The sequence below is a fragment of the Piliocolobus tephrosceles genome, chromosome 3 (genome assembly GCF_002776525.5).
Source record: "Piliocolobus tephrosceles isolate RC106 chromosome 3, ASM277652v3, whole genome shotgun sequence".
NCBI lineage: Eukaryota > Metazoa > Chordata > Mammalia > Primates > Cercopithecidae > Piliocolobus > Piliocolobus tephrosceles.
In genome coordinates this window covers 27,616,337-27,638,986 of record NC_045436.1, presented here as the reverse complement: position 1 = coordinate 27,638,986, position 22,650 = coordinate 27,616,337, and the positions used below count along the sequence as shown (strand labels likewise).

At 40.8% G+C, this 22,650-nt stretch overlaps 2 protein-coding genes across 4 annotated transcripts in view; one reads left to right on the top strand and one right to left on the bottom strand.

Moving 5' to 3' along the window:
• The window catches only part of FSTL5 (follistatin like 5), a 1,059,117-nt gene that overhangs the window by 804,455 nt on the left and 232,012 nt on the right, over nt 1-22,650 (bottom strand). The gene's annotated exons all lie outside the window — the stretch shown is intronic.
• LOC116418736 (receptor-type tyrosine-protein phosphatase alpha) overlaps nt 4,751-22,650 on the top strand; it is a 31,602-nt gene continuing 13,702 nt past the window's right edge. The window contains exons 1-2 of the mRNA XM_031935306.1: nt 4,751-4,756; nt 12,129-12,134. The gene's annotated coding sequence lies outside the window, so the exon portion shown is untranslated. The remainder of the gene's footprint in view (nt 4,757-12,128; nt 12,135-22,650) is intronic.

The following is a 22,650-nucleotide window of genomic DNA, read 5'->3' as shown; positions in this document are numbered from 1 at the left end:
CACTAAGATTGGCAGGAAATGAGCAGGAAGAGGTAGCGCGGTCCCTGACGCCATCTATTCAACTGTTTTTCAGAAAAGGTATCATCTCTCGAAGGCTTACTTCTCAATACCGGCTGCGAGAGCAAGAATGGTGTGTAAAGACGGGAATTTACAAAAGCCCTCATTGCTGACCGTAAGTTCCAGCGAACGACTCGCGCCCTAGCTTTCCCGCCCCCGCCTCCGCTGCGGCCCGCCCACGACGACCCTGGGGAACTACAAGTCCCGTCATGCACCGGGGCGCGCCGGGAGCTCGCTCCTGCCCCGCCCCCAGCCCGGTTCCCGCCCCCGGCCCCGCCCTCGGCCCCCTCCCGCCGGGTCAGCCCCGAAGAGTCGCCGGTGGCCGCGGCAGACGGAAGCAGAACGAGTGCCTCGGCGGCCGCAGGATGGGGGACTCCAAAGTGAAAGTGGCGGTGCGGATCCGACCCATGAACCGGCGAGGTGAGAGCCGAGACCCCCAGGGCCGCCGGGGCTGAGGCGGCAGGTGCCTGGCGCGCCCGTCCCTCGGCCGCCGTGGGGGGTCTGGCGGCCCCGCCCCTGTAGTCTGCGGCGGGGCGCGAGGAGGGGCCCGCGGACGCTGAAAGCTGCGCCCGCGCTGAGTCGCCCGGCTCCCTCTTCTCCCCTCCCTTTCCCCTTGGCCAGCCCCGTACCGGGAGCTGCCAGGCCCCTCGTGCCGGCCCCGCTGCCCCTTCCGCCTGCGCCCGCCCCGCCCCGGCGCCCTTTCGCCCTCTCGTCTCCCCCGGAGGTTCCCGAGGGCGCCCTCGGCCCTCTCGCCCCGCCTCGCCCTGGCCCCTCAGCCCCGCGCCTTCCCCGCCAGCTGTCACTGTCGCCCCCGCGCGCGGGTCGCCAGCCCCTGCAACCCGCCTCGGGACCGCCCGGTACCCCGCATCTCGCCCGGGTCGCCCAAGCCTGCACCGCCGCGGCCCGCGGCGGGAAGGAGGGCAGGGGGCCAGGTGGGTGCCCCGCGGCGAGTTCCTTCCACCTGGGCGTCCTGAGATTGAGGTCAGGTGGAGGAGATGCCTTTTTCGTTGTTTTTGGACAGTCGAGAAAGTTTTGGTTTTGCCTGAAGTCTCATTGGTCATCTTTCAGTAAATAGCTTAAGTGCCAAGATTCTTGTGGAATTGTATCTTTCTGACGTTCTCTTAAGTCTGCAGGGAGGGTAGAGAAAGCAGATAAACCGAGTACATTTAAGTCATCTGTAGACCCAGGGAGTGGAGAGAACCCCAGAAGTCAGGGGAGAAGGTGGGCTGGGTCTTGGCTTTGATAGTAAAAAGCAGCGTGACTGGGCGAGTTGCTTTAAATAAGATAATGTATTTGAAAACACTTTATATACAAGGTTCTATCATTGGGGTCGCTATTACTGTCCCAGGGGATGACTTTGCCATTGATAAGACTTTGAACTAATTAGAATCATTTAAGTACCAGAGACAACTAAGAAGTTGTAGCTTCTTAGCAAAATCAAGTGTTAATTTTTATGTAGAAATTATAGGTTGTTTTCCTCTTCTTTGCTCTCTTTTGTGTATATTGAGACGTACAGATCAACCAGTTGACATAAGCTTTGTTGGTTTGTCCTTCTCGGGAAATTGGTTTCTCATTTGGAGTTACCTCGTCTATGGGAATTGGTTTGTCCTGTTTCTGCTAGGTCCGATTAAGGCTGTCAGGTGAGTTTTTTTCCTTAAGAACTTAATTACTTTAAGTTCTCAACTAGTGCAAGATTGAGTCCTGCTTTGCTTCACTAATCTCGTACTCTGACAAAGTAAACGTCGATGCAATTCTGAAAATTTTCAGAAGCGTCAGTTTTTAAATATTCAGGTATTTGTATTTCAGTTTACTTCCAGTTTACCATCACAATAATTTAAAGAAAGAAGCCAAATGAAACATATCTGGGAATTGATTCTGAAAGGATGGTTTCAGCACATTCTTAAAATTTCCTTTTCACAAAAAACTTGGAAATGTCAGTGCTAAAAAGAGGCCGCGAACCAACCACCACAAAAGACATCTCAGATATTTAGAGCCCTTCTTTCCCTCTCCCTTTCTCCATTGGTTTCACTTTTTGAGGGGAATTCGTATGCTTTTCACTCATAAATTGCCATTGATAAGGTTGTAATAAACATCAGAGTTTAGAGGAAGGCAAATAAATAATAGTTTTAGCTGTGGAATGGATGTGAGCTGATCCTTGGGTTCAACTCATTTTTAAATTGAGGTTTACCCATAGATTCCATTAGTCTATATAGAGAAGTGCATTATTTGGTGTAAAGTACCTCCTGAGTTCACTTAGTGCCCATTCTTAGCCTTATATTTCCTGACATGCATGTGGACTTCTTTTTTCAGTGATTACCACACATAAATTTGTTCTTTTCCATTTTTGCTATGAAGTAATTGTTAATGTAAATAAAAAGGTTATTATGGAATACAGTGTGGTGGGATTCTAAATCCAGTGATTTTTAAAAATTGGTATCTAAAGTTTTTATAGAAAGACTAAAACAGGCCAGGCGTGGTGGCTCATGCCTGTAATCCCAGCACTTTGGGAGGTCGAGGCAGGTGGATCACCTGAGGTCAGGAGTTCGAGACCAGCCTGCCCAACGTGGCGAAACCCTGTCTCTACTAAAAATACAAAAAATTCGCCAGACGTGGTGGCGGGCGCCTGTAATCCCAGCTACTTGGGAAGCTGAGGCAGGAGAATCGCCTGAACCTGGGAGCCGGAGGTTGCAGTGAGCCAATATTGTGCCACTGTGCTCCAGCCTGGGCGACAAGAGCAAAACTGCGTCTCAAAAGAAAGATTAAAAACCATTTTTCTTTCCAGTAATTTCTTTTTTTCTTCCTCATATGATCTGTAGGAACCTTTCCCTTAATTTTGAAAAGAATATTACTTTGAATAGTTATTAGTATTATAGTGTATAATGACAAATAGTAAAACTTGAGTCCTAATAGTTTCTATCATAACGTATAAGTGCAGGAAGCAACCTTATGAATCACTGTCCACAAATGAGGGGATGAGAATGGGTTACTGTGATGATGTAGTTTTACTGTATAGACTCTGATATTTGGAATCACATTAGCTATCTTTTGAGGGAAATCTGAAAATTTCCAGAAAACTCTGGTGTATTAAGTCCTTGTGTGATTCAGTGTCTGGTTGTGCTTAGGTATTTGGAGTTTTAAGGTAGTTAGCTGATTTATTATTTAATAGTTATCCTCGAAATGAGAGTGTTTTAGTCTTTTTGCTAAACTGTATGTGGGATTGAGAACCTTAGTTATTTGAAGGTTAAGCATTAGGCCCTAATTCAGTAACAGGAAGAGTTGTAATGGCTAATTTGTCAGGAATATTTTTCTAGTCATACATTTATTTTAACATTACACTAACAAAAGGAAAAATAAAAAGGAAAGAAGTTCACATACTTTCTTCATCCTAACAGCTTTTCTTTTCCGTGCCAGTTTGTGCTCACATGTGTATGTAATTTTACATAATTTTAATATTACAACCTTTATTTTGCCTTTCTTCATCTGAGATACAAAGCTAAACAACTAGAGAAAAAGGGGTAAGTTTTTGTCACAAGATCTTCGAGTTCTATTTGCAGATATTGTTTGTTTTCCAATATTGTTCAGACTGTACAACTCAACAGATAACTCTTGTGTGCGGTCCCTGCACTGCACAGAACAGCCATTCATACATTATTAACCTGTCTAATCATTACAGGAGCTGAAAGTTTTGTAGCCATAATTGGTAGGATTAGTTAGATCAGCAACATTCTCCTTTCCAGGAATTTGATGTTTTCTAACTTTAGGTGGCTTAAAAAACATTTAATAGTAAAGCAAACTTTTATCGAGTGCCTGCCAGGTATCTAGCTTATATTAGATAGGATAAGAGCTTAATGCCTTTTTTCAAGGGATTTCCTGTGTTTAAATCTGTGTAAGATCAACTACCAAAATAAGTAAATATCTGTAAAAGGTGTTTGGAATACCTTTGTTACCTATCTAGACTAAGGGGGTAGAACTAGGAAATGAAATAAATGAAGATAGAAACAGTGAAATAGGTTATTTCAGGTGTTAGGGAGAATGGACAAGAAATTTATTTCAGGAGATATTTCAAATGAGTTTACTTTGCATTTTCCAATACTTGACGTGGTGAAAGACACAGAAGTATGTAATAATGTCTAATAGAGTCAGTGCCTTGGTAATCATGATCTAGTATCTCAATGGAGGGACTGTTACACAGCGATTAAAATGATGACAGTCAAAACCATTTAACAAGGAAGATCATTTTCTCTGTTAGTGGAAAAAGAATGTAAAGCTGTATGTGTAACTGATCAAATCTATTATGATTATTACTATGTAAAAGTGTATACAGGAATGGGCAAGAGCTAGAAAGAAACATGAAAAAGTGAAATTGATTGTTCTTATTAGGGGGATTTTACTTCTTAAAAGTTTTCTTAGGGTTGCCTGGTACCATCATATTAAGTTTCTTAAAGCATGCTTTATGGTTCATGCCGGTGAGGAAATGACTGTCATGGGCTTGAAAAGAAAATGCCTGTGAAAAGATTAGATTAAAAGATAAACAGCTGTAGCAGGCTGCTAGTTATTAAGTGCTAGGCGAATGACAGGGAAATAAGGGAATCGAGAGTTTAGACTTCACTGAGGAGGGTGAACTTTAGTTGGACTTCCAGGGAGGAAGCTTATGATGTGAGCACGGGGTAGAGGAGGGCATGGATTCTTTGAGGAGGAAGTATGGCCTGAGAGTGAGGACACAGAGACAAGAATGAGCAAAGCAGGTTTAGGCAGCAGAGACGAGATCTGCCTGCCAGAATGGAGATTCTGTGAGGATAGCTAGAGAATGATGGGATGGGAAAGGTCAGGTGGATTGCAGGAAGCCCTGAATGCGGCCAGGCCAGAAGTCTGGACCTAGGGTGGCTGGTCCATGCACTCTGTTTTGCTTCTTGTGACCTTGTGTGGGTCTTAGACACAAACACAACGGAGAAAAATTGGTAGATCTCAAAGCAAGATTGGAAACCTCAGTAGATGATTTCTGGCGTAGCTGAGCAGGATTTAAAAGCGCTTGCTGAAAATGAAGGCTTGTGGATGGGCAGCGTGAGGAAGCCGGTCAAAATTAAGCAGGTGTGACTCAGAAGGCAAAGGAAAAACCCAGCAAGTGCGAGGAAGCTTAGAAGATGCTGGTAGTCAGTGAAGATGAAGACATAGGTGACCCTTAGGAAATGAAGGGACAGGAGAAGGTGGCTTTGACCCCTGGGGTCATTGGTGATTCTTCAGTCTTCTCAGAGAGATCACTGACAGATGTGGAGCCAAAGAGGACCATGGATGGAAATTTGCTGAAACAGAAGATACTTGTTTTGTCAGCATCTGCTTGATATGTTAATGGTGAATGAGACACACATCTATTACAACATTGTTTTGTTTCTGCTGTCAACTCAGTGACTGAAATTTGGATATATGCACATAGGGCCAGAGGCATTTTAAGAAGAAGGTACGCTCTTAAATTCTTTTCCCCAAATCTCCTGTTTTTTTTTTTTTTTTTTTTTTTCTTTTGCGACAGGGTCTCCCTCTGTTGCCCAGGCTGGAGTGCAGTGGCATGATCATCACTCACTGCATCCTCAACCTCCTGGGCTCTAGCAGTGCTCCTGCTGCAGCCTGCTGTGGAGTTGGTACACAGGTGTGCACCACCATGTCTGTCTAATTTCAATATTTTTTTGTAGAGATAGGGTCTCACTTTGTTGCCCTGGCTGGCCAGACCTCCTTTCAAGAAATATACATTTATAATATAAAATACGATGTTGTTTAATTGGCATTAGCTTTTACCCTCTCACCTCCATAAAACAATGACTGACTTTTCCACTTAAGTGCTGAAAATGGAAGAAACCACTGACAAAACTATTAGTTAAGGAGATGGATTGAAGTGCTGATTGAGTGGAAATGGATGTATTGATCTCTATGCTTGCTCATCACGTTCCCCTTGTGTTTGACAGAGCATGTTCTTAAAAAAAAAAAAAAAATTCGGCCAAGATGAGCAGTGTGCCCTGTGACCTCAGAAGTGCATGAAACTAACTGGTCCACTCCACACAAGTCCGTGACTTAACTGTATGGGGCTTTTGCTCTCAGGAGATAAAGATATCTTTAGAAAATGGTATCCATTAGTCATTCATTTCAACAGTGTCGATTGAAGAAAAAGAAAATAGCTGCTTTTTGACAGCTTTCTATTTGCAAGCAGTGGAGTTCAGTGCTTTTTTAATGCTTTATTTTATTCTTCAAACCAGACTTTGAAAAGGAATTGTAGGCCAGGTGTGGTGGCTCACCCCTGTAATCCCAGCACTTTGGGAGGCCGAGGTGGGTGGATCACTTGAGGCCAGGAGTGTGAGACTAGACTGGCCAACATGGTGAAACCCTGTCTCTGCTAAAAATACAAAAACTAGCTGGGTGTAGTGGCAAGTGCCTGCAATCCTAGCTACTTGGGAGGCTGAAGTGGGAGAATCACCTCAATCTGGAAGGCAGAGGTTGCAGTGAGCTGAAATCGCACCACTGCACTGCAGCCTGGGTGACAGAGCGAGACTGTGTCCAAAATAAAAGGTAGTAATTGTAGCATTTCAATGTAACAGAACCTCAGAGAGGTTAATTAACATTCCCAGAACTACAAAACCCACCTGTGCGTTTACTGCAAGGTTGGACATCATTATCTTTAAGGGGATCTTGCAATCCTGAGATCACTTCATTTTCAGAGATGTGCAGGACACACTGGAAGCGTAAGTCTTGATCTTCCACCAAAAGAGCTCCCAGTCTTGTTAAGATAATAAGAGATGCCTGTGTGAGTTCATTGGAAGAACATATGTACCTAGTGCACTGATGGCAGCGAATCATGAATTAAAGAAATAGGGGCGGGATTTGAGAACAGCACAGAAGACAGCTTGAGCGGGCCCCTTGGCTCCAAGTCCCACTGGGGTGACGTGGAGGAGTCCAGATGGGTGCTGCACATGCAGTGGATTTGTGTCGGCATCTGAGGATCACTGAACTTGGGAAATCCCCTGCGAAGCCTCTGATTTAGATGACTGGGTGAATGCTGGTGTCATTAACTGAATCAGAAGCACAGGAGAAGCAGGTTTTAGGGTGGAGGTGTGGGAAATGATGAGTTCTAGTCTCAGACAGTCCAACAGTATGTCATCAGTGCTTATGTGCCATGTACCTTGCCTGCAACTATGAATAAGATGCAGTGTGCCTGGAAGCAACTCGGCACAATTGGGTTTTAGGTGTCTGAAGTGCAGCCAGGTGGATGGATCCAGAAGACTATTGTGAATATGAGTCTGAAACGAAGGGACTGGACATAGGTGTAGATTTGGGAGTCATTACTGTAGGTAGAAGATAGAGCACCTCAGGTGTGTCTGTGATAGAGGCGGTCACAGAGGCCAAGAAGAGCAACCTCAGGAGAATCAGGTGAAAGCAAAGTTGTGGATGCCTAAGAAGGAAAAATGTGTCAAAAGAGTGAAAGGTCAGCAATCACGTGTCACAGGAATGGCTGCGTGATTAACACAGAATTGTGTTCAGTGGATTTGGTGTTCTGATGGTCAGTGTTAATGTTCAGGATAATTTCACTGAAATGAATTAGTGTTGGGCATTGGAAGTGGGCTGAGGAGTGAGTGGGCATGCCAGTATGGAGGCAGCAAGTCTCAAGAACATTCTTTCAAGAAGCTCCAGGTAGAAGAGGGAGGGTTCAGAGTGGTACCTGGAGGAATAGGTACTTTTTTTTTTTTTTTTAATTTTTGGAGATATTTGAACCTTGTATAGATAGAGCCAATAGAGAGAAGTTTTTGAAATATGGGAGGAAGAGAATAATTATATAATGGGAAAGCCCTGGAATTTCAAGCTTCATTTTCTTGATGGGGTAAAATGTGAGGTTATTGAAAGTAGGAGGAATTTGGTGAGCTGGGGTATTCTGAGTAGTGAATGTGTAGGAATATGGTTGAAGGACCCTAACTGTATTTTCTATCTATTGAGGGTAGTGGGGTCATCCATTCCAAGTTTTTTCTTCTTGGTTTTTAGATATAAGTCACATCCCCAAAGTGTACCATTACTGGGTTTTAGTTTACTCACAGACTTGTGCAGCCATCGTTACTATCCAATTCCAGAACATTTTCATCACCCCACAGAGAAACCTTGTACCTGTTAGCAGTCACTCTCCATTTCCCACTCCCCAGCCTCTGGCAACCACTAATCTACTTCCTGACTCTATGGATTTGCTTATTCTGGACATTTAATACATGGAATCCTATATTATGTGGACTTTTGTATCTGGCTTCTTTCACTCAGTATAATGCATTCAGGGCTCATCCATGTTTTGTCATGAATCAGTGCTTCATTCTTTGTATAGCTGAACAACATTCTGTTACACAGATACGCTATGTGTTATATTCATTCATCAATTGATGGGCATTTGGCTTGTTTTCAATTTTTGGCTATTATGAATGATGCTTCTTTGAATATTTATGTACAAGCTTTTGTGTAGACATGTGTTTTCATTTTTCTCATATATGCATATATATATAGGAGTGGAATTTCTGGGTCATATAGTAACTAACTTTTGAGGAACTGTTTTCCAAAGCATCTGAACCATTTTACATTCCCATAGAAATGCATGAAGGTTCCTCTTTCTCCACATCCTCACCAACACTTGTTCTTGTCTCTCTCCATGAGTATTGCTATCCTAATGGATATGGAGTGGTATCTGTGGTTTAGATTTGCCTTTCTCTGGTGGATAATGTTGAGCATCTTTTCATGTGCATATTGGCCATTTGTATAGCTTTGAAGAGATCTCTATTCACATCTTCTCCTTATTTCAAATACTGTTTTTTGTCTTTTTATTACTGAGTTGTAAGACTTCTTCATACATTCTGGATACCATTCTGTTATCAAATGGATGATTTGCAAATATTTTCTTGATTTTATGGGTTGCCTTTTCACTCTCTTGTGTCCTTTGATTCATGAAAGTTTTACATTTTGATGAAGTTCAGTTTATTTTCAGTTGCTTCTGATTTTACTGTGATTTCTGAGAAACCATTATCTAACAGCATGTGGATTTCATTTGTTTTCTTCTCAGAGTTTGATAGGTTTAGCTCTTACATTTAGGTCTTTGATCCAGTTGGAGTTTTGAATGTGGTATGAGGTAGGGATCCAACTTCATTCTTTTGCACGTGGATATCCAGTTGTTCTAGAACCATTTGATGAAAAGACTGTTGTTTCTCCATTAGATTGTCTTGGTATCCTTGTCAAAATCAATTGACCATAACTGTGACAGTATGTTTCTAGACTCCCAATTCCATTCCATCAATTTATATATGTCTTTCCTTATGTAAGTACCATGCTGTCTTGATTACTCTACCTTTGTAGTAAGTTTTGAAACTGGGAGTCAAGTCCTCTGACTTTGTTTTTCTTTTTCAAGATTGTTTTGGCTATTCTAGTTCTGCCTTACGAGTTTTCTTTTTTTTTTTTTTGAGACAGTGTTGCTCTTCTCACCCAGGCTGGAGTGCAGTGTCATAATCTTGGCTCACTGCAGCCTCTGCCTCCCGGATTCAAGCGATTCTCACACCTCAGCCTCCTGAGTAGCTGGGATTACAGGTGCCTGCCACCACGCCTGGCTAATTTTTGTATTTTTGGTAGAGACAGAGTTTCACCATGTTGGCCAGGTGCCTTATGAGTTTTTTAAATACCTGTTTGTTAGTCTTCTGAGGTTGATTGGTTTCTTTTTTAAACTGTTTATTTATTTAGAGATGGAGTTTCATTCTGTTGCCCAGGCTGAAGTGCAGTGCTGTGATCATAGCTCACTATGGCCTTGACCTCTTGGGCTCAAGAGGTCTTCCCACCTCAGCCTCCCAAAGTGCTAGGATTATAGGCATGAGCCACTGCACCCAGCTGATTCGTTTCTTGAGTATGAACATTTTATGTTTTTGGTCACATTGGATTATTTTATATGTTTTTAGATACGGGGTCTTGTTCTGTTGCCTAGGCTGGAGTGCAGTAGCACAGTCATAGCTCATCACAGCCTTTAACTCCTGGGCTCAAATGATCCTTCCATCTCAGCCTCCTTAGAAGATGGGCTACAGGTGCATGCCACTACACCTGGCTAATTATTTTTTAAAAATTTGTTTTAGGGACAGATTCTTGCTGTGTTGCTCAGGCTAGTCTTAAACTCCTGGCCTCAGGTGATCCCCCTGCTTCAGACTCCCGAGTAGCTGGGGGATTATTTTAATTATTTTCACACTACCATATCTCCTCTCCTAACCTGGCATCTCATTCCTCCATTAGCCATGTTAGAGCTCAGTTATATTTTAACCTTTTATTTATTTAATACATTTTCATGTTTACTAGTAACAATATAAAAGTAGTGATTAGGATATTTTACATCTTCTTTTTAGAAAACAAAGACCAATTTGCTTTTTACTTATATGGTATCACGTAATTTTTTTCTCCCAGGGTCAGCAGATCTCAATAAAAAAGGGGGTCCCAAGTGACTTATAAATAGAACAAAGTAGTATAAGTAGTGTTTCCTGCTATGACATTAAATATTAGATTCCAATTGGGAAAACAAGTCTTTCCTACATAAATATCATTGATGAATGTTTTATTTATGAAGGTGTGTAGACATGGAAAAGTATTGGGTGTGTGACACTAATTGGTTGAAAATAGGATCACATGTGGCATGCAAAGTTTGCGGTTGAATAAGTAAATCTTACAAATAGTTTATTATCTACCTTTACAAAATGAATTTAACAGTAAACTATAGATATTTAGGAACTTGACTGGTAGGTAAAGGGAGGTACACCTATGTTTCTGGATAGTAGATTTGGTTTGGAAATTATTACTAATTTTCTGGAGAATTAGAAAAGCAGGTTACTAAGTAGGCAACTCAGAATTATTTTGTTCAAACTGAGAATGATGCATTTCTCCAGATGGAACATGAGTTTTGTAAAGGGAGTCTCCCAGGCCCTGCCCGTATTTTACTATGATGTCATTGGGGTGGGAGCCATAGCTGATGTGTACATCGAAGAAAGACTTGTTTTAAATTATTGTTCACTTTTACAAGGTGACTAATATGCTGGCTGAATAAACTGAGTTGTCAACTGTTGATATTTTAATATTCATTGTGGGGAATTTGCCCTGGAAAGGAATCTTGTTTGGGAAATAATACAGGATCTTTAATGTTGTTGGTGGAATGTATTAATTTCTTCCTTTCTTTCCTCTTCCCCTTCCTCCCTTCCCACTTCCCCCTTCTCCCATCCCCTTTCCTTTTTTCCTTTTTCCTTTCCTTTCCTGGCTCATGAGTACGTCAAAGCATTCGTGGTTCTGAGTATTGTAAAGCTTGATTAGTCATGAAATAAACTTACAGTGCTACCTTAATATCACTCTTGCTTTTAATTGCTTTTTATACATAGTACTAATTAAATTATAATCTTGCTATTTTAGGCTTCACTATGAATAAACTTGTCCATGTGTTACTTATAACGAGTATTGAGTGCTATATTTTAAATTGTGAAATACAATATAATATTTACCATTTTAGCCTATGAAGTGCACAGTTCAGTAGCATTGTGTACATTTCACATTGTTGTATCACCATCACCACCATCTATTTACAGAACATTTTTCATCTTGCAAAACTGAAACTCTATCTCCATTAAGTAACAACTCCTCTTTCTCATTTTCCCCCAACCCTGGTAACCCCCATTTTACATTATGTCTCTATGAATTTGACTACCCTAGCTACCTCATGTAAGTGGAATCATAGTCCTTTTGTGACTTGCTTATTTCGCTTAGCATGATGTCTTCAAGGTTCATGTTATGGTGCGTCAGAATTTCCTTCCTTTTTAAGGGTGAATATTGCAGTGTGTGTATATACATTTTGTTTATCCATTCATTTATCAGTGGGTGCTTGGGTTGCTTCCGCGTTTTAGCTGCTGCCATGAACACGGGCACACTTTAGTGCTGTTTTTACAAAGGCAGTGCATAGCAGCTAGGCTCTTTTTAATTTAGTATTTTAAACCAAGAGAAAGGTATTGATCTTTTGGATTTTTGGTAGGTGTTTTTTGTTTTTCCAGGCTAAGTTTAAGGCTTAAATTTGTAACTGCTATTTAATCATTGTTTTTGCTTTTTTTTTTTTTTCTTTTTCCAGACAGGGTCTCCCTCTGTTGCCCAGGCTGGAATGCAGAGGCATGATCTTGGCTCACTGCAACCTCTGCCTCCCGAGTTCAAGTGATTCTCTGGCCTCGGCCTCCTGAGTAGCTGGGGATTACAGGCGCCCACCTCCACACTCGGCTAATTTTTGTATTTTTTGTAGAGACAGGGTTTCACCATGTTGTCCTCACCACTGCTTTGCTCTCTAAGCATTATATACAGCAAGAAGTTTTCAGTGGCAAGTGTGTCACATTTAAAATCTTGCAGCAATATAATTTAATTCAACCAACTAGTAACATTTGATGGTACACTAGCTATAGCATTTTATATTGAAATGCATTTCATATTAAAATGCTTTTCATATATCTGACCCTTAAGCTTGCTTCAAATCTCATTGCCTTTATTTGCTTGGGTGTGTGTCCTAGATGTTCTGCTCGTGTATATATTCTCAATAGTCCTTTGAAAAGCCTTCTCTTAATATCCTTCAATCCACAGGGTTGGATTTACATATTAAAGGCCATCTTTGATGGGTGTTGGATGTAAGGGACATTTGTAAGTTGCCATCTTAGGACAAAATGAGTTTAGGTTAGATGTATTATTAGTTATTAGGTGATTTTTTTTTTGTATTATTTTGGATTTTCCAGGATTGGTCCCTTAATCACACCATTTAATTCTTCCAAGTTACTGGTTTTATCTGATGACATACATGGTGTAGGGAGTGGCAGAGGGAGAAGCTGTTAAGAGCATAGGAGAGAAACGTGAATGCTGAAGGACAGTGTTTGGCTCCCTTCTTAAGATAATTTGAAATGAAGGAACTGCACTATTGTAGGGAAAATATTTGATGAACCACCCATTTTTTTTGAGGCCTGCATTCTAGATGTATTCTGTATGAGAACTGCACTTGCAGTTCTTCTGTGCAGACCAAATGTTCTTGCAAGAAACTAATGACCAACTTTGTGGTGGGTGGTGAGTCACAGTAGATTTCCGGAGAGTTGATAATGTGCTTGTGTATGATATAGATTTGACTGTGAGGAGCCAGCTGATACAATATGGTCAGATTGCATTAAGCAGTGGTTTTAAGAAACTCTCATGGACCTCTGGGCCTGCGGAAGTGAAGGGGTAAAATTGCGTGTTTGAAAAATTGTTGCAGTGTGGCTGAGACTTGCTTGCAGCATTTCTGTGATTGATAGTCTAGAGTAGATTTAAACACAAAACATTAGAAATAGATTTTCATGCTAGTTGACCACATTAGAACAGATTTGTCTTTTTTGGGTTAGTGTTCCACATTTAGGTAAAACATAACTAAAGTTTTCCTTTTGATTCTCTTTGCTCTTTGCTTGAAAAATGTGTGGCAAAAGAGGGACCACTAACTACTTAGTACTTTTTGAAAATGTATTTAAGAATAAATGTAAAATAACTGATGTGAGAAAAGTTAAGTTTTGGCTAGTACAGGGAAGGAAGTTTTTGTTTTGTTTTGCTTTTTTGCATTTGGCTTAATTATGTGAGTTAAAGTGAAAAAAACAATTACCTTTCTTGAGAGTGGAAACACTCTTAAGTTATAATGAATATGACATTGACCTTGGCCAAGGTTCTTTAGGAAGTACAGAATAACTCTGACATGGTATTGTTCCTTTCCTTATCTTCTTCTTTTCTTTTTATTTTTAAGACGGAGTCTTGCTCTGTCGCCTAGGCTGGAGTGCAGTGGTGTGATCTTGGTTCACTGCAACCTCCACCTCCTGGGTTCAAGCGATTCTTGTGCCTCAGCCTCTTGGAGTAGCTGAGACTACAGGCACACGCCACCACACCTAGCTAATTTTTTGTATATTTAGTAGAGACGAGGTTTCACCATGCTGGCTAGGCTGGTCTCAAACTCCTGATCTCAAGTGATCCACCGCTCTCGGCCTCCCGAAGTGCTGGGATTACAGGCATGAGCCACTGTGCCTGGTAGAGCTTATCTTTTAGTAGTGGAGATAAGGGAAACAGGAACAGTTTCATACTTTGGGTCAGAAAAGTATAAGAATATAAAAATATGAGATCATAAACAAGCCATGGTCTTTACTTTTTTAGAACAGCTGTATTGAGACATCATTCATGCCCCATACAATTCAACCAATTCAGTTATTTTTAGTTTGCTCCCAGTTGTACAGCCATCAGCACAATCAATTTTAGAACATTTTCATCAGTCCTGAAAGAAAACTGTACCTGTTAGCAGTCACTCCTTGGCCCTAGACAACACTAATTTATTTTGTCTCTATAGATTTCACTATTCTGGATATTTCAAGTAAGTAGAATCATACAATGTATGGTGTTTGATGACTGGCTTTTTTCACTTAGTGTTAGCTTCGTACACAGTGTAGCTTTTATCAGTTCTTGATATAGTTTGGCTGTGTCCCCACCCAAATCCCATCTCAAATTGTAGCTCCCATAATTCCCTTGTGTTGTGGGAGGGACCCAGTGGGAGATAATTGAATCATGGGGTCAGTTTCTCCCATACTGTTCTCGTGGTAGTGAATGAGTCTCACGAGATCTGCTGGTTTTATAAGGGGAAACCGTTTTCGCTTGGCTCTCCTTCTCTTCTCTGCCGCCATGTGAGATGTGCCTTTCGCCTTCTGCCATGATTGTGAGGCCTCCCCAGCGACATGAAACTGTGAGTCCATTAAACATCTTTCTTTTGTAAATTGTCCAGTCTTGGATATGTCTTTATCGCAGTGTGAAAATGGACTAATACAGTTCTTCATTCCTTTTATTGCTCAGTAGTGTTCTGTGCTAGGGATATACCACATTTACCCATGTCAGTTGATGGACATTGGGTTGTGTCCACGTTTTGGCTGTTATGAGTATCCAAATAATGGTACTGTGAACATTTGTGTACAAGTTTTATGTTCTCATGGGTATGTATCTAGGAGTGGAATTGCTGGGTCAGGTGGTAACGCTGTTTAACTTTTTGAGGAGCTGCTGGACTATTATGCAAAGTGACTGTACCATTTTACATTCTCACCGGTAATGTATAAGGGTTCTAATTACTCTACACCCTTGCCAACCCTTGTGATGATCTGTCTTTTTGATTATAGTTATCCCAGTGGGTGCGAGGTGGTATTTCATTGTGGTTTTGATTTGCATTCCAGTGTTGAATGATATGGAACATCTTTTCTTGTGCTTATTGGCCATTTTTGTATCTGTTTTGGAGATGTATATTCAGATCCTTTGCCTATTTAAAAATTTGATTATTTTTCTTTTTTTTTGTGAGACAGGGTCTTACTCTGTCACTTAGGCTGGAGTGCAGTGTTGCCATCACAGCTCACTGCAGCCTTGATTTCCCTGCCCCAAGCCATCCTTCTGCCTCATCCTTCTAAGTAGCTGGGACCGCAGGCTCCCACCACCATGCCTGGCTATTTTTAAACACTATTTTTTTTTTTTTTTTTGTAGAGACAGTCTCTCTGTTGCCTAGGCTGGTCTCAAACTCCTGCGCCCAAACAGTCCTCCCAACTTGGCCTCTCAAAGTGTTAGGATTACGGGCGTGAGCCATTGTACCTGGCCTATTTGTCTTTTTATTATTGAGTTGTAAGCGTTCTTTATATATTGTGATGCAAGTTCCTTATTAGATACATGATTTGCAACTACTTTTTTGATTCCCTTTTTCACTGTCGATGGTGTTCTTTGAAGCATACAAATTTTTAATTAAAACTTTTGTTATTGTTTTTAGTGATAGGATCTCTTGCCTGGGCTGTAGTGCAGTGGCACAGTCATAGCTCACTGTAACCCTGAACTCCTGGGCTCAAAGGATCCTCCCACCTCAGCCTCCCCAGTAGTTGGAATTATAGGCATGTACCATCATGCCTGGCTAATTTTTGGTTGTTTTTTTTTTTTTTAGAGCTGGGGGGGGGGGGGTCTCACTATATTGCCCAGGCTGGTCTTGAACTCCTGGCCTTAAGTGATCCTCCCATCTCAACCTCCTAAAGTTCTGGGATTACAGGCATGAGCCACCATGCCTAGCCCCAGAGTTTTTAATTTTGATGAAGTCCAGTTTATCTTGTTGTCTGTGTTTCGGGTGTTCAATTTCCTAATCCAAAGCCATGTGGATATACACTTATGTATTCTTCTAAGAACTTTATAGTTTTAGTTCTTACATTTAGCCCTTTGATCTGTTTGAAGTTTTGATTGTGATGTGAGGTAGGGATCCCACTTCATTCTTTCGCATGTGGATATCCAGTGTCTCATCATTTGTTGAAAAGACTGTTCTTTCTCCATTGGGTTTTCTTGGCACCGTTGTCAAAATCAATTGACCATAAACGTGACAGTATATATTTCTGGACTTTCAATTCTATTCCGTTGATTTATAGATGCCTTTCCTTCTGTAAGTACTGCACTGTCTTGATTACTGTGGCTTTGTAGTAAGTTTTGAAATTGGAAGGTGAGTGCCCTCTTTTTCCTTTTCAAGATTGTTTTGTCTATTTTGAATTTTTTTGCATTTCCATATGGATTGTAAGACCTTGTTGATTTTTATAAAAAAGCTAGTTGAGATTTTGATGGGATTGCCTTGAATCTTGTAGATCAGTTGGGGAGTATTGTCATCTTAACAGCATTGTCTTTCAATTCATGAACATGCAGTGTCTTTCCATTTGAGTCTTTAATTTCTTTAAAAAGTTTTTTTTTTTTTAAACTGATATATCACAGTTGTACATATTTTTGGGGTATATGTGATGTTTTTCTTTTCTTTCTTTCTTCTTTTTTTCTGAGACAGAGTTTTGCTCTTGTCTCCCAGGCTGGAGTGCAGTGGCACGATCTCAGCTCACTGCAACCTCTGCCTCCTGGGTTCAAGCGATTCTCCTGCCTTAGCCTCCCGAGTAGCTGGCATTACAGGTGCCCACCACCATGCCCGGCTGATTTTTGTATTTTTAGTAAAGACGGGGTTTCATCATGTTGGCCAGGCTGGTCTCAAAGTCCTGACCTCAAGTGATTCACCTGTCTCAGCCTCCCAGAGTGCTGGGATTACAGGCGTGAGCCGCCGCGCCCGGCCACACGTGATGTTTTGATACATGTATACAATGTGTGATGTTCAAATCAGAGTAATTGGGATATCCCTCACAAGTCTTAAATTTTTTTCAACAATGTTTTGGAATTTTCAGTGTATAAGTCTTGCATTTCCTTTACATTTATTCCTAAGTATTTTAATATTTTTGATGCTATTATAAATGAAATTGTTTTCTTAATTTCAGTTTCAGATTTTTCATTGCTGGTATATAGAAACACACCTGATTTTTATATATTCTTGTATTCTGCATAACTTGTTCTCAGAGTTTTAGTGGATTCTTGAGGATTTTCTCTGTCTTAGGATTTACTTCTTCCTTTCCAATCTGGATGCCTATTGTTTATTTTTCTTGCCTAACTGCCCTGACTAGAATTTCTAGTACAGTGGTGAGTAGAAATTCGGTAGCAGACACCCTTGTCTCATTCCTGATGCCATCCAGTCCTTCACCATTGAAGGAATGGTAGGAAGCCATCCAGTCCTTCACCATTAAGTGTGATGTTAGCTGTGGGTTTTGTTGGTGCTTCTTATCAGGTGGAGGAAGTTTAATTCCTACTTCATTGAGTGTTGGCATTATGAAAGAGTATTGAATTTTTGTCAAATGCCTTTTCTGAAATAAATTACTTTTTAAAATGACTGTTTTTCTTGTTTTCTATCTGCAGAGATTGACCTGCATACCAAATGTGTGGTGGATGTGGATGCGAACAAGGTTATTCTTAATCCTGTAAATACGAATCTTTCCAAAGGAGATGCCCGGTGAGTTAAGAAACAGTGCTATGCTCAGTGGATGTTTAAGTAACTGGAAGCAAGTGTGGCTGCTGAATTAAGTTGCATTGAATAGATATTGAATGCCTACCCTGTGGAGACATATTGCCGTCTTCTGCGAGCCTGTACTCAAGTTGAAGAGATGAAGTCTATACTATGGGATGACAATGTGCCTGAATGAGTATTAGAGGTAGTAATTATATTAGAAGCACAGAGAAGACAGTGAGTGTTACGTTGAGAAGTAATTGAAGGCTTCTTGAAGGAGGTGCCACTGGCTGGAGGATTAGCTAGGATGTAAATCGGTTCCTTAGCAATAGTGGCTTTTACTTCTGCCAAGTTCAAATGCTGTCAGAGCCCATTTCAAGTGCTGTCTTCATGAAGGTATGCCTGTAGCCCTCAGTGATTTCTTTCCTCTAAATACCTGTCAGTTATAATCTGTCCTACTTAATTTAATCATAGATTGTTTTGGATTGTTACTTCCAGCTGTACAGTGGATTTTAATGTCTTCGGGGGAAAGAGACTCGGGCTGAAGACGAATATTTGAGCATCATTTCTAGATGTGGATGGTAGTATGAACAAAAGGGAAGGGAAGAACATGAATTTGGGGCAAGAAAAGACTATTTTGGGTTTTCTTAGTAAATGGAGGACAGTAAATAAGCTGGGATCAGATTACAGAAGACCTGGAAAGCAGATGAGGAAGTTTGGCCTGTATTTTTGTCAGTAAGATTTTGTTTTTGACAGTTTTTGAGTATTATGATTGAGGATAAGGAGAATTAGAAAAAGTTGTTGATTGGCAATGTAGAGAGTGGGTCAGAGTGGGGATAGGCTGACCTTTTATGGATATCAGCTGTATCAGAGATGTTTTCCTACTGGCCCTGAAAGTGGAGAGGACAGGTGAAAGACATTTGGCATGAGGCTTTGTGCAAAGTAGGATTCATAAATCCTTCTAGAAACAGTGCTGTATTTGGCACTCTGCAGATGTTCTTGTTCTTTTGAGTTGTGTTTAATTGAGTTGAAAAGAGCACTGGATTTGGAGTGAGAAAATCTGAAATCGAATCCTTCATTATCTTATTGTAGTAATTTTTAATTTTTTGAACCTGTCTTACGTATCTCACAAGGGTTTTTTTCCACAAAGATCAAATAAGTGATTTTTAAAAGATCTTGCAAAGTGTTCTGTACAGGGGCAGGTTTATTGTTATTGATGTAGAGACACATCAAAATGTACAGCTTGATGAATTTTCTTAGTGAACATACTCCTTATAAGTGGCACCCAGATAAGAAACAGAACGTTACTAGCATGGCAAGAGACTACATCAGGAGAAGAAGTTTTTCTTTCTTTTCTTTTTGTTCTTTTTTTTTTTTTTTTGAAGCAGAGTCTCACTCTGTTGCCCGGGCTGAAGTGCAGGGGCATGATCTCAGCTCACTGCAGCCTCCGCCTCCTGGGCTCAAGCAATTCTCATGCCTCAGCCTCCCGAGCAGCTGGGATTACAGGAGTGCACCACCATGCCCAGCTAATTTTTGTATTTTAGTAGAGAGTTTTGCCATGTTGGCCAGCCTGGTCTCAACTCCTGACCTCAAGTGATCCGTCTGCCTCAGCCTCCCAAAGTGCTGGGATTACAGGTGTGAGCCACCACACTGGGCCAGTTGTTACTTTTTTTTTGAGACTGAGTCTTGCTGTGTTGCCCAGGCTGAAGTGAAATGGCACGATCTTGGCTCACTGCAGCCTCTGCCCCCCACAGGTTTAACCGATTCTCCTGACTCAGCCTCCCTAGTAGCTGGGATTACAGGTGTCCACCACCATGCCCAGCTAATTTTTGTATTTTTAGTAGAGAAGGGGTTTTGCCATGTTGGCCAGGCTGGTCTCGAACTCCTCACCTCAAGTGATTTGCCTGCCTCAGCCTCCCAAAGTGCTGAGATTACAGGCGTGAGCCACCACACCTGACTGGTTACTACATTTTTAAGCCAAAATGTATTCAATACTTGAGTATACATGTCTGCCAAGAAATCACCTAGTTCTAGAGAAATTTTAGCTTTGCAAGGTCAGAAACTTTATGTTACTCAGTTTGCTTAATGTTGAGTGGAGTCTTGGGGACTAACATGCCATCTCTTAAGGAGACAGGCAGGACCTCTGATTTTATGTTTACAGTGAGTAAAATATTAATCTCAGCAATCCACTCTTCTCCTTCTTGGTATCAACAAATTAGAAAACCAGGTCAAAACATTGCTGTGAACATAGGATAAGAATGAAGGGACGTTTTTGTCAAATATGGAAAAGATAAATGACAAACTCTTCCTATTTCACACCACTGCTGGGAGCACTCTCGTGACTGAAATACTTGAATCTGCCAGATCAGTGTAGTTCTTCTGTGTATAATCCTGGATACACATGGAAACATTTTATCACTTATTTGCTCATGCAGAGCTATACTGCTTATACTGCTAGAACAATTAATATCTCTTTGGAATTTTCTTTTTCTCCTCAATTAATTTTCTGAATCGGTTTTTGGGATTTTCTAAATCTTTGTCAGCAATATATTTCTAAATTGCTTCCCTTTAAATGACTAAATCTTTAGGCCTTGTTTTATTTGAATTATATCTTAAAACTTTTATCCTACAATAAATTTTTGTTGTTGTTTGGAAGCCATGGTGAGATTGTAATAAAACTTTAATGCTTGTCACCATGGTAGGGAAAGTAGTTTCTTTTTGTTGTTGTTTGTTTGTTTTTGAGACAGGGTCTCCCTCTGTCGCCCAGGCTGGAGTGCAGTGGCACGATACAAATAGTTTCTTAAGCTAAGTTTTATCTTCTGTTTTTGCTTCTTTCTCTCCTCTACCCACCAAACAGGCCTTTCTTGCTAACTCTGGCTAAAAAGTTAATTGGTATACTTAAAACATTGCCTTAAAAGGGATTAAGGTGCATTTTCTCGTGGAGAGTGGGAGCCTCCACTGTATGAATCATTTGTGTTATAAAAGTTGAGGCATAGGTGAGTTTGGAAAATGGAGTGCATTTTCCCATAGGAACTGTTAGTTTCAAGTGAAAAGTTTAACCTAGTGACTAGTTTAACCCACAACTCGAACATACTTTTTTTTTTGTCTCATATCTTTTTTTAAAAATATATTTTGTCTCATATCTTCACATTTCACTGCAATAATCTTAAGTAGTTGTACTCAAGGGCCGAGACTGAATAAAGTGAATAATCATTCTTTCTGCTTTGTGGAGGACATTCTTATGTGGAAAAGGCTTTTTTTTTTTCCCCCCTGCTGTGGGTGCGTGGTGATGAAGCGTACAATGACTGCTACTTTGCTGTGGTGTCTTCGTGCCCAGGGCACCAGCAGTTTCCCCTCCATCATGTTCGTGCCACCAGCGCAAATGTCAACACAGAAAGGAAGGCAGATGCGTTAGTACTGTTATGAAAATAATCCCAACCTCCAGACTCTCTGAAAAGCTCTGGGGAACCCCCAATAGTCCTCAGACTACAATTTGAGAGGTTTAATCCAGTTTATAAGCTTCTAAGAAGCAAATAGATGTGCCTGGTTTATTTTTTAAAAAATTTATTGAGATATAATAGTAATACAATACAATCCACCCGTTTAAAATGAACCATTCAGTGGTTTTTATTACACTGAGTTGTGCAGCCTGCACCACTATCTGCTTGTGTACGTCATTTTTATCACCGTGTTAATTAATCCACTTTCTGTCTCTGTAGATGTGAGATTTGCCTGTTCTGGACATTTCCTATAAATGAAATCATACATGAGGTGATCTTCTGTGATTGGCTTCTTAGCATCATGTTCTTGAGGTTTATCCACTTCGTAGCATTTATCAGTACTTCATTCCTTTTAATGATGAAATAATAGTCTGTTCCATCACATTTTGTTTATCCATTTATCTGTTGATGGGCATTTGGATTGTTTCTGCTCTTTTGGCTTTATGGATAATGCAGCTTGGGTACAAGTCTTTGTGTGGACGTGCATTTTCATTTCTCTTAGATTCATTTCTAGTTATGCAACGCTTCTGGATCATATGATAACTATATTCTGAACATTTTGAGGAATTGCCAAACTGGTTTCCAAAGCTGCTGCACTGTTTTACATTCCCACCAGCAATGCGTGAGAGTTCCAGTTTTTAAAAACTCTCATTTACTGTAAAGAAAATGGAGGTAACTCTGGCTAATTAAAGAGTGCATATCCTGCCTCAAGGCATTCAGATTACAATGAAAAAGCAAAACCAAACATAGTGCTGTCCAAGCCAAGCACTCCTGGCCAGATTCAGCCCTTGGCTACTGATTTAGAACCCCGGGTTCTGGTAAACTGGATTCTGGTATACTTCTCTATTGAGCAGTACCTACTTATTTTAAAACAGTGTTTTGAAAAATTTGAGCAAAATTAAAAAATACGGTATACAAAAAGTTCTACAGAATGAAACACTTTTATGTACCTATCAGTTTAACAAATCCTTGCCAATGCAATTTAAACCTATGTGAACTGCCTTCTTTTCACATAGGAACCCTTTCCCTCTCCGCAACAGTTCACCACTTTCTTAAATTTGATCTTCTTTCCCTTGTATTTCTTTACATTTTCACTTTATGGAGGACCTTCTTACGTGGAAAAGACTTGTTTTTTTTTTTCCCTGCCATGGGTGCGTGGTGATGAAGCACACAATG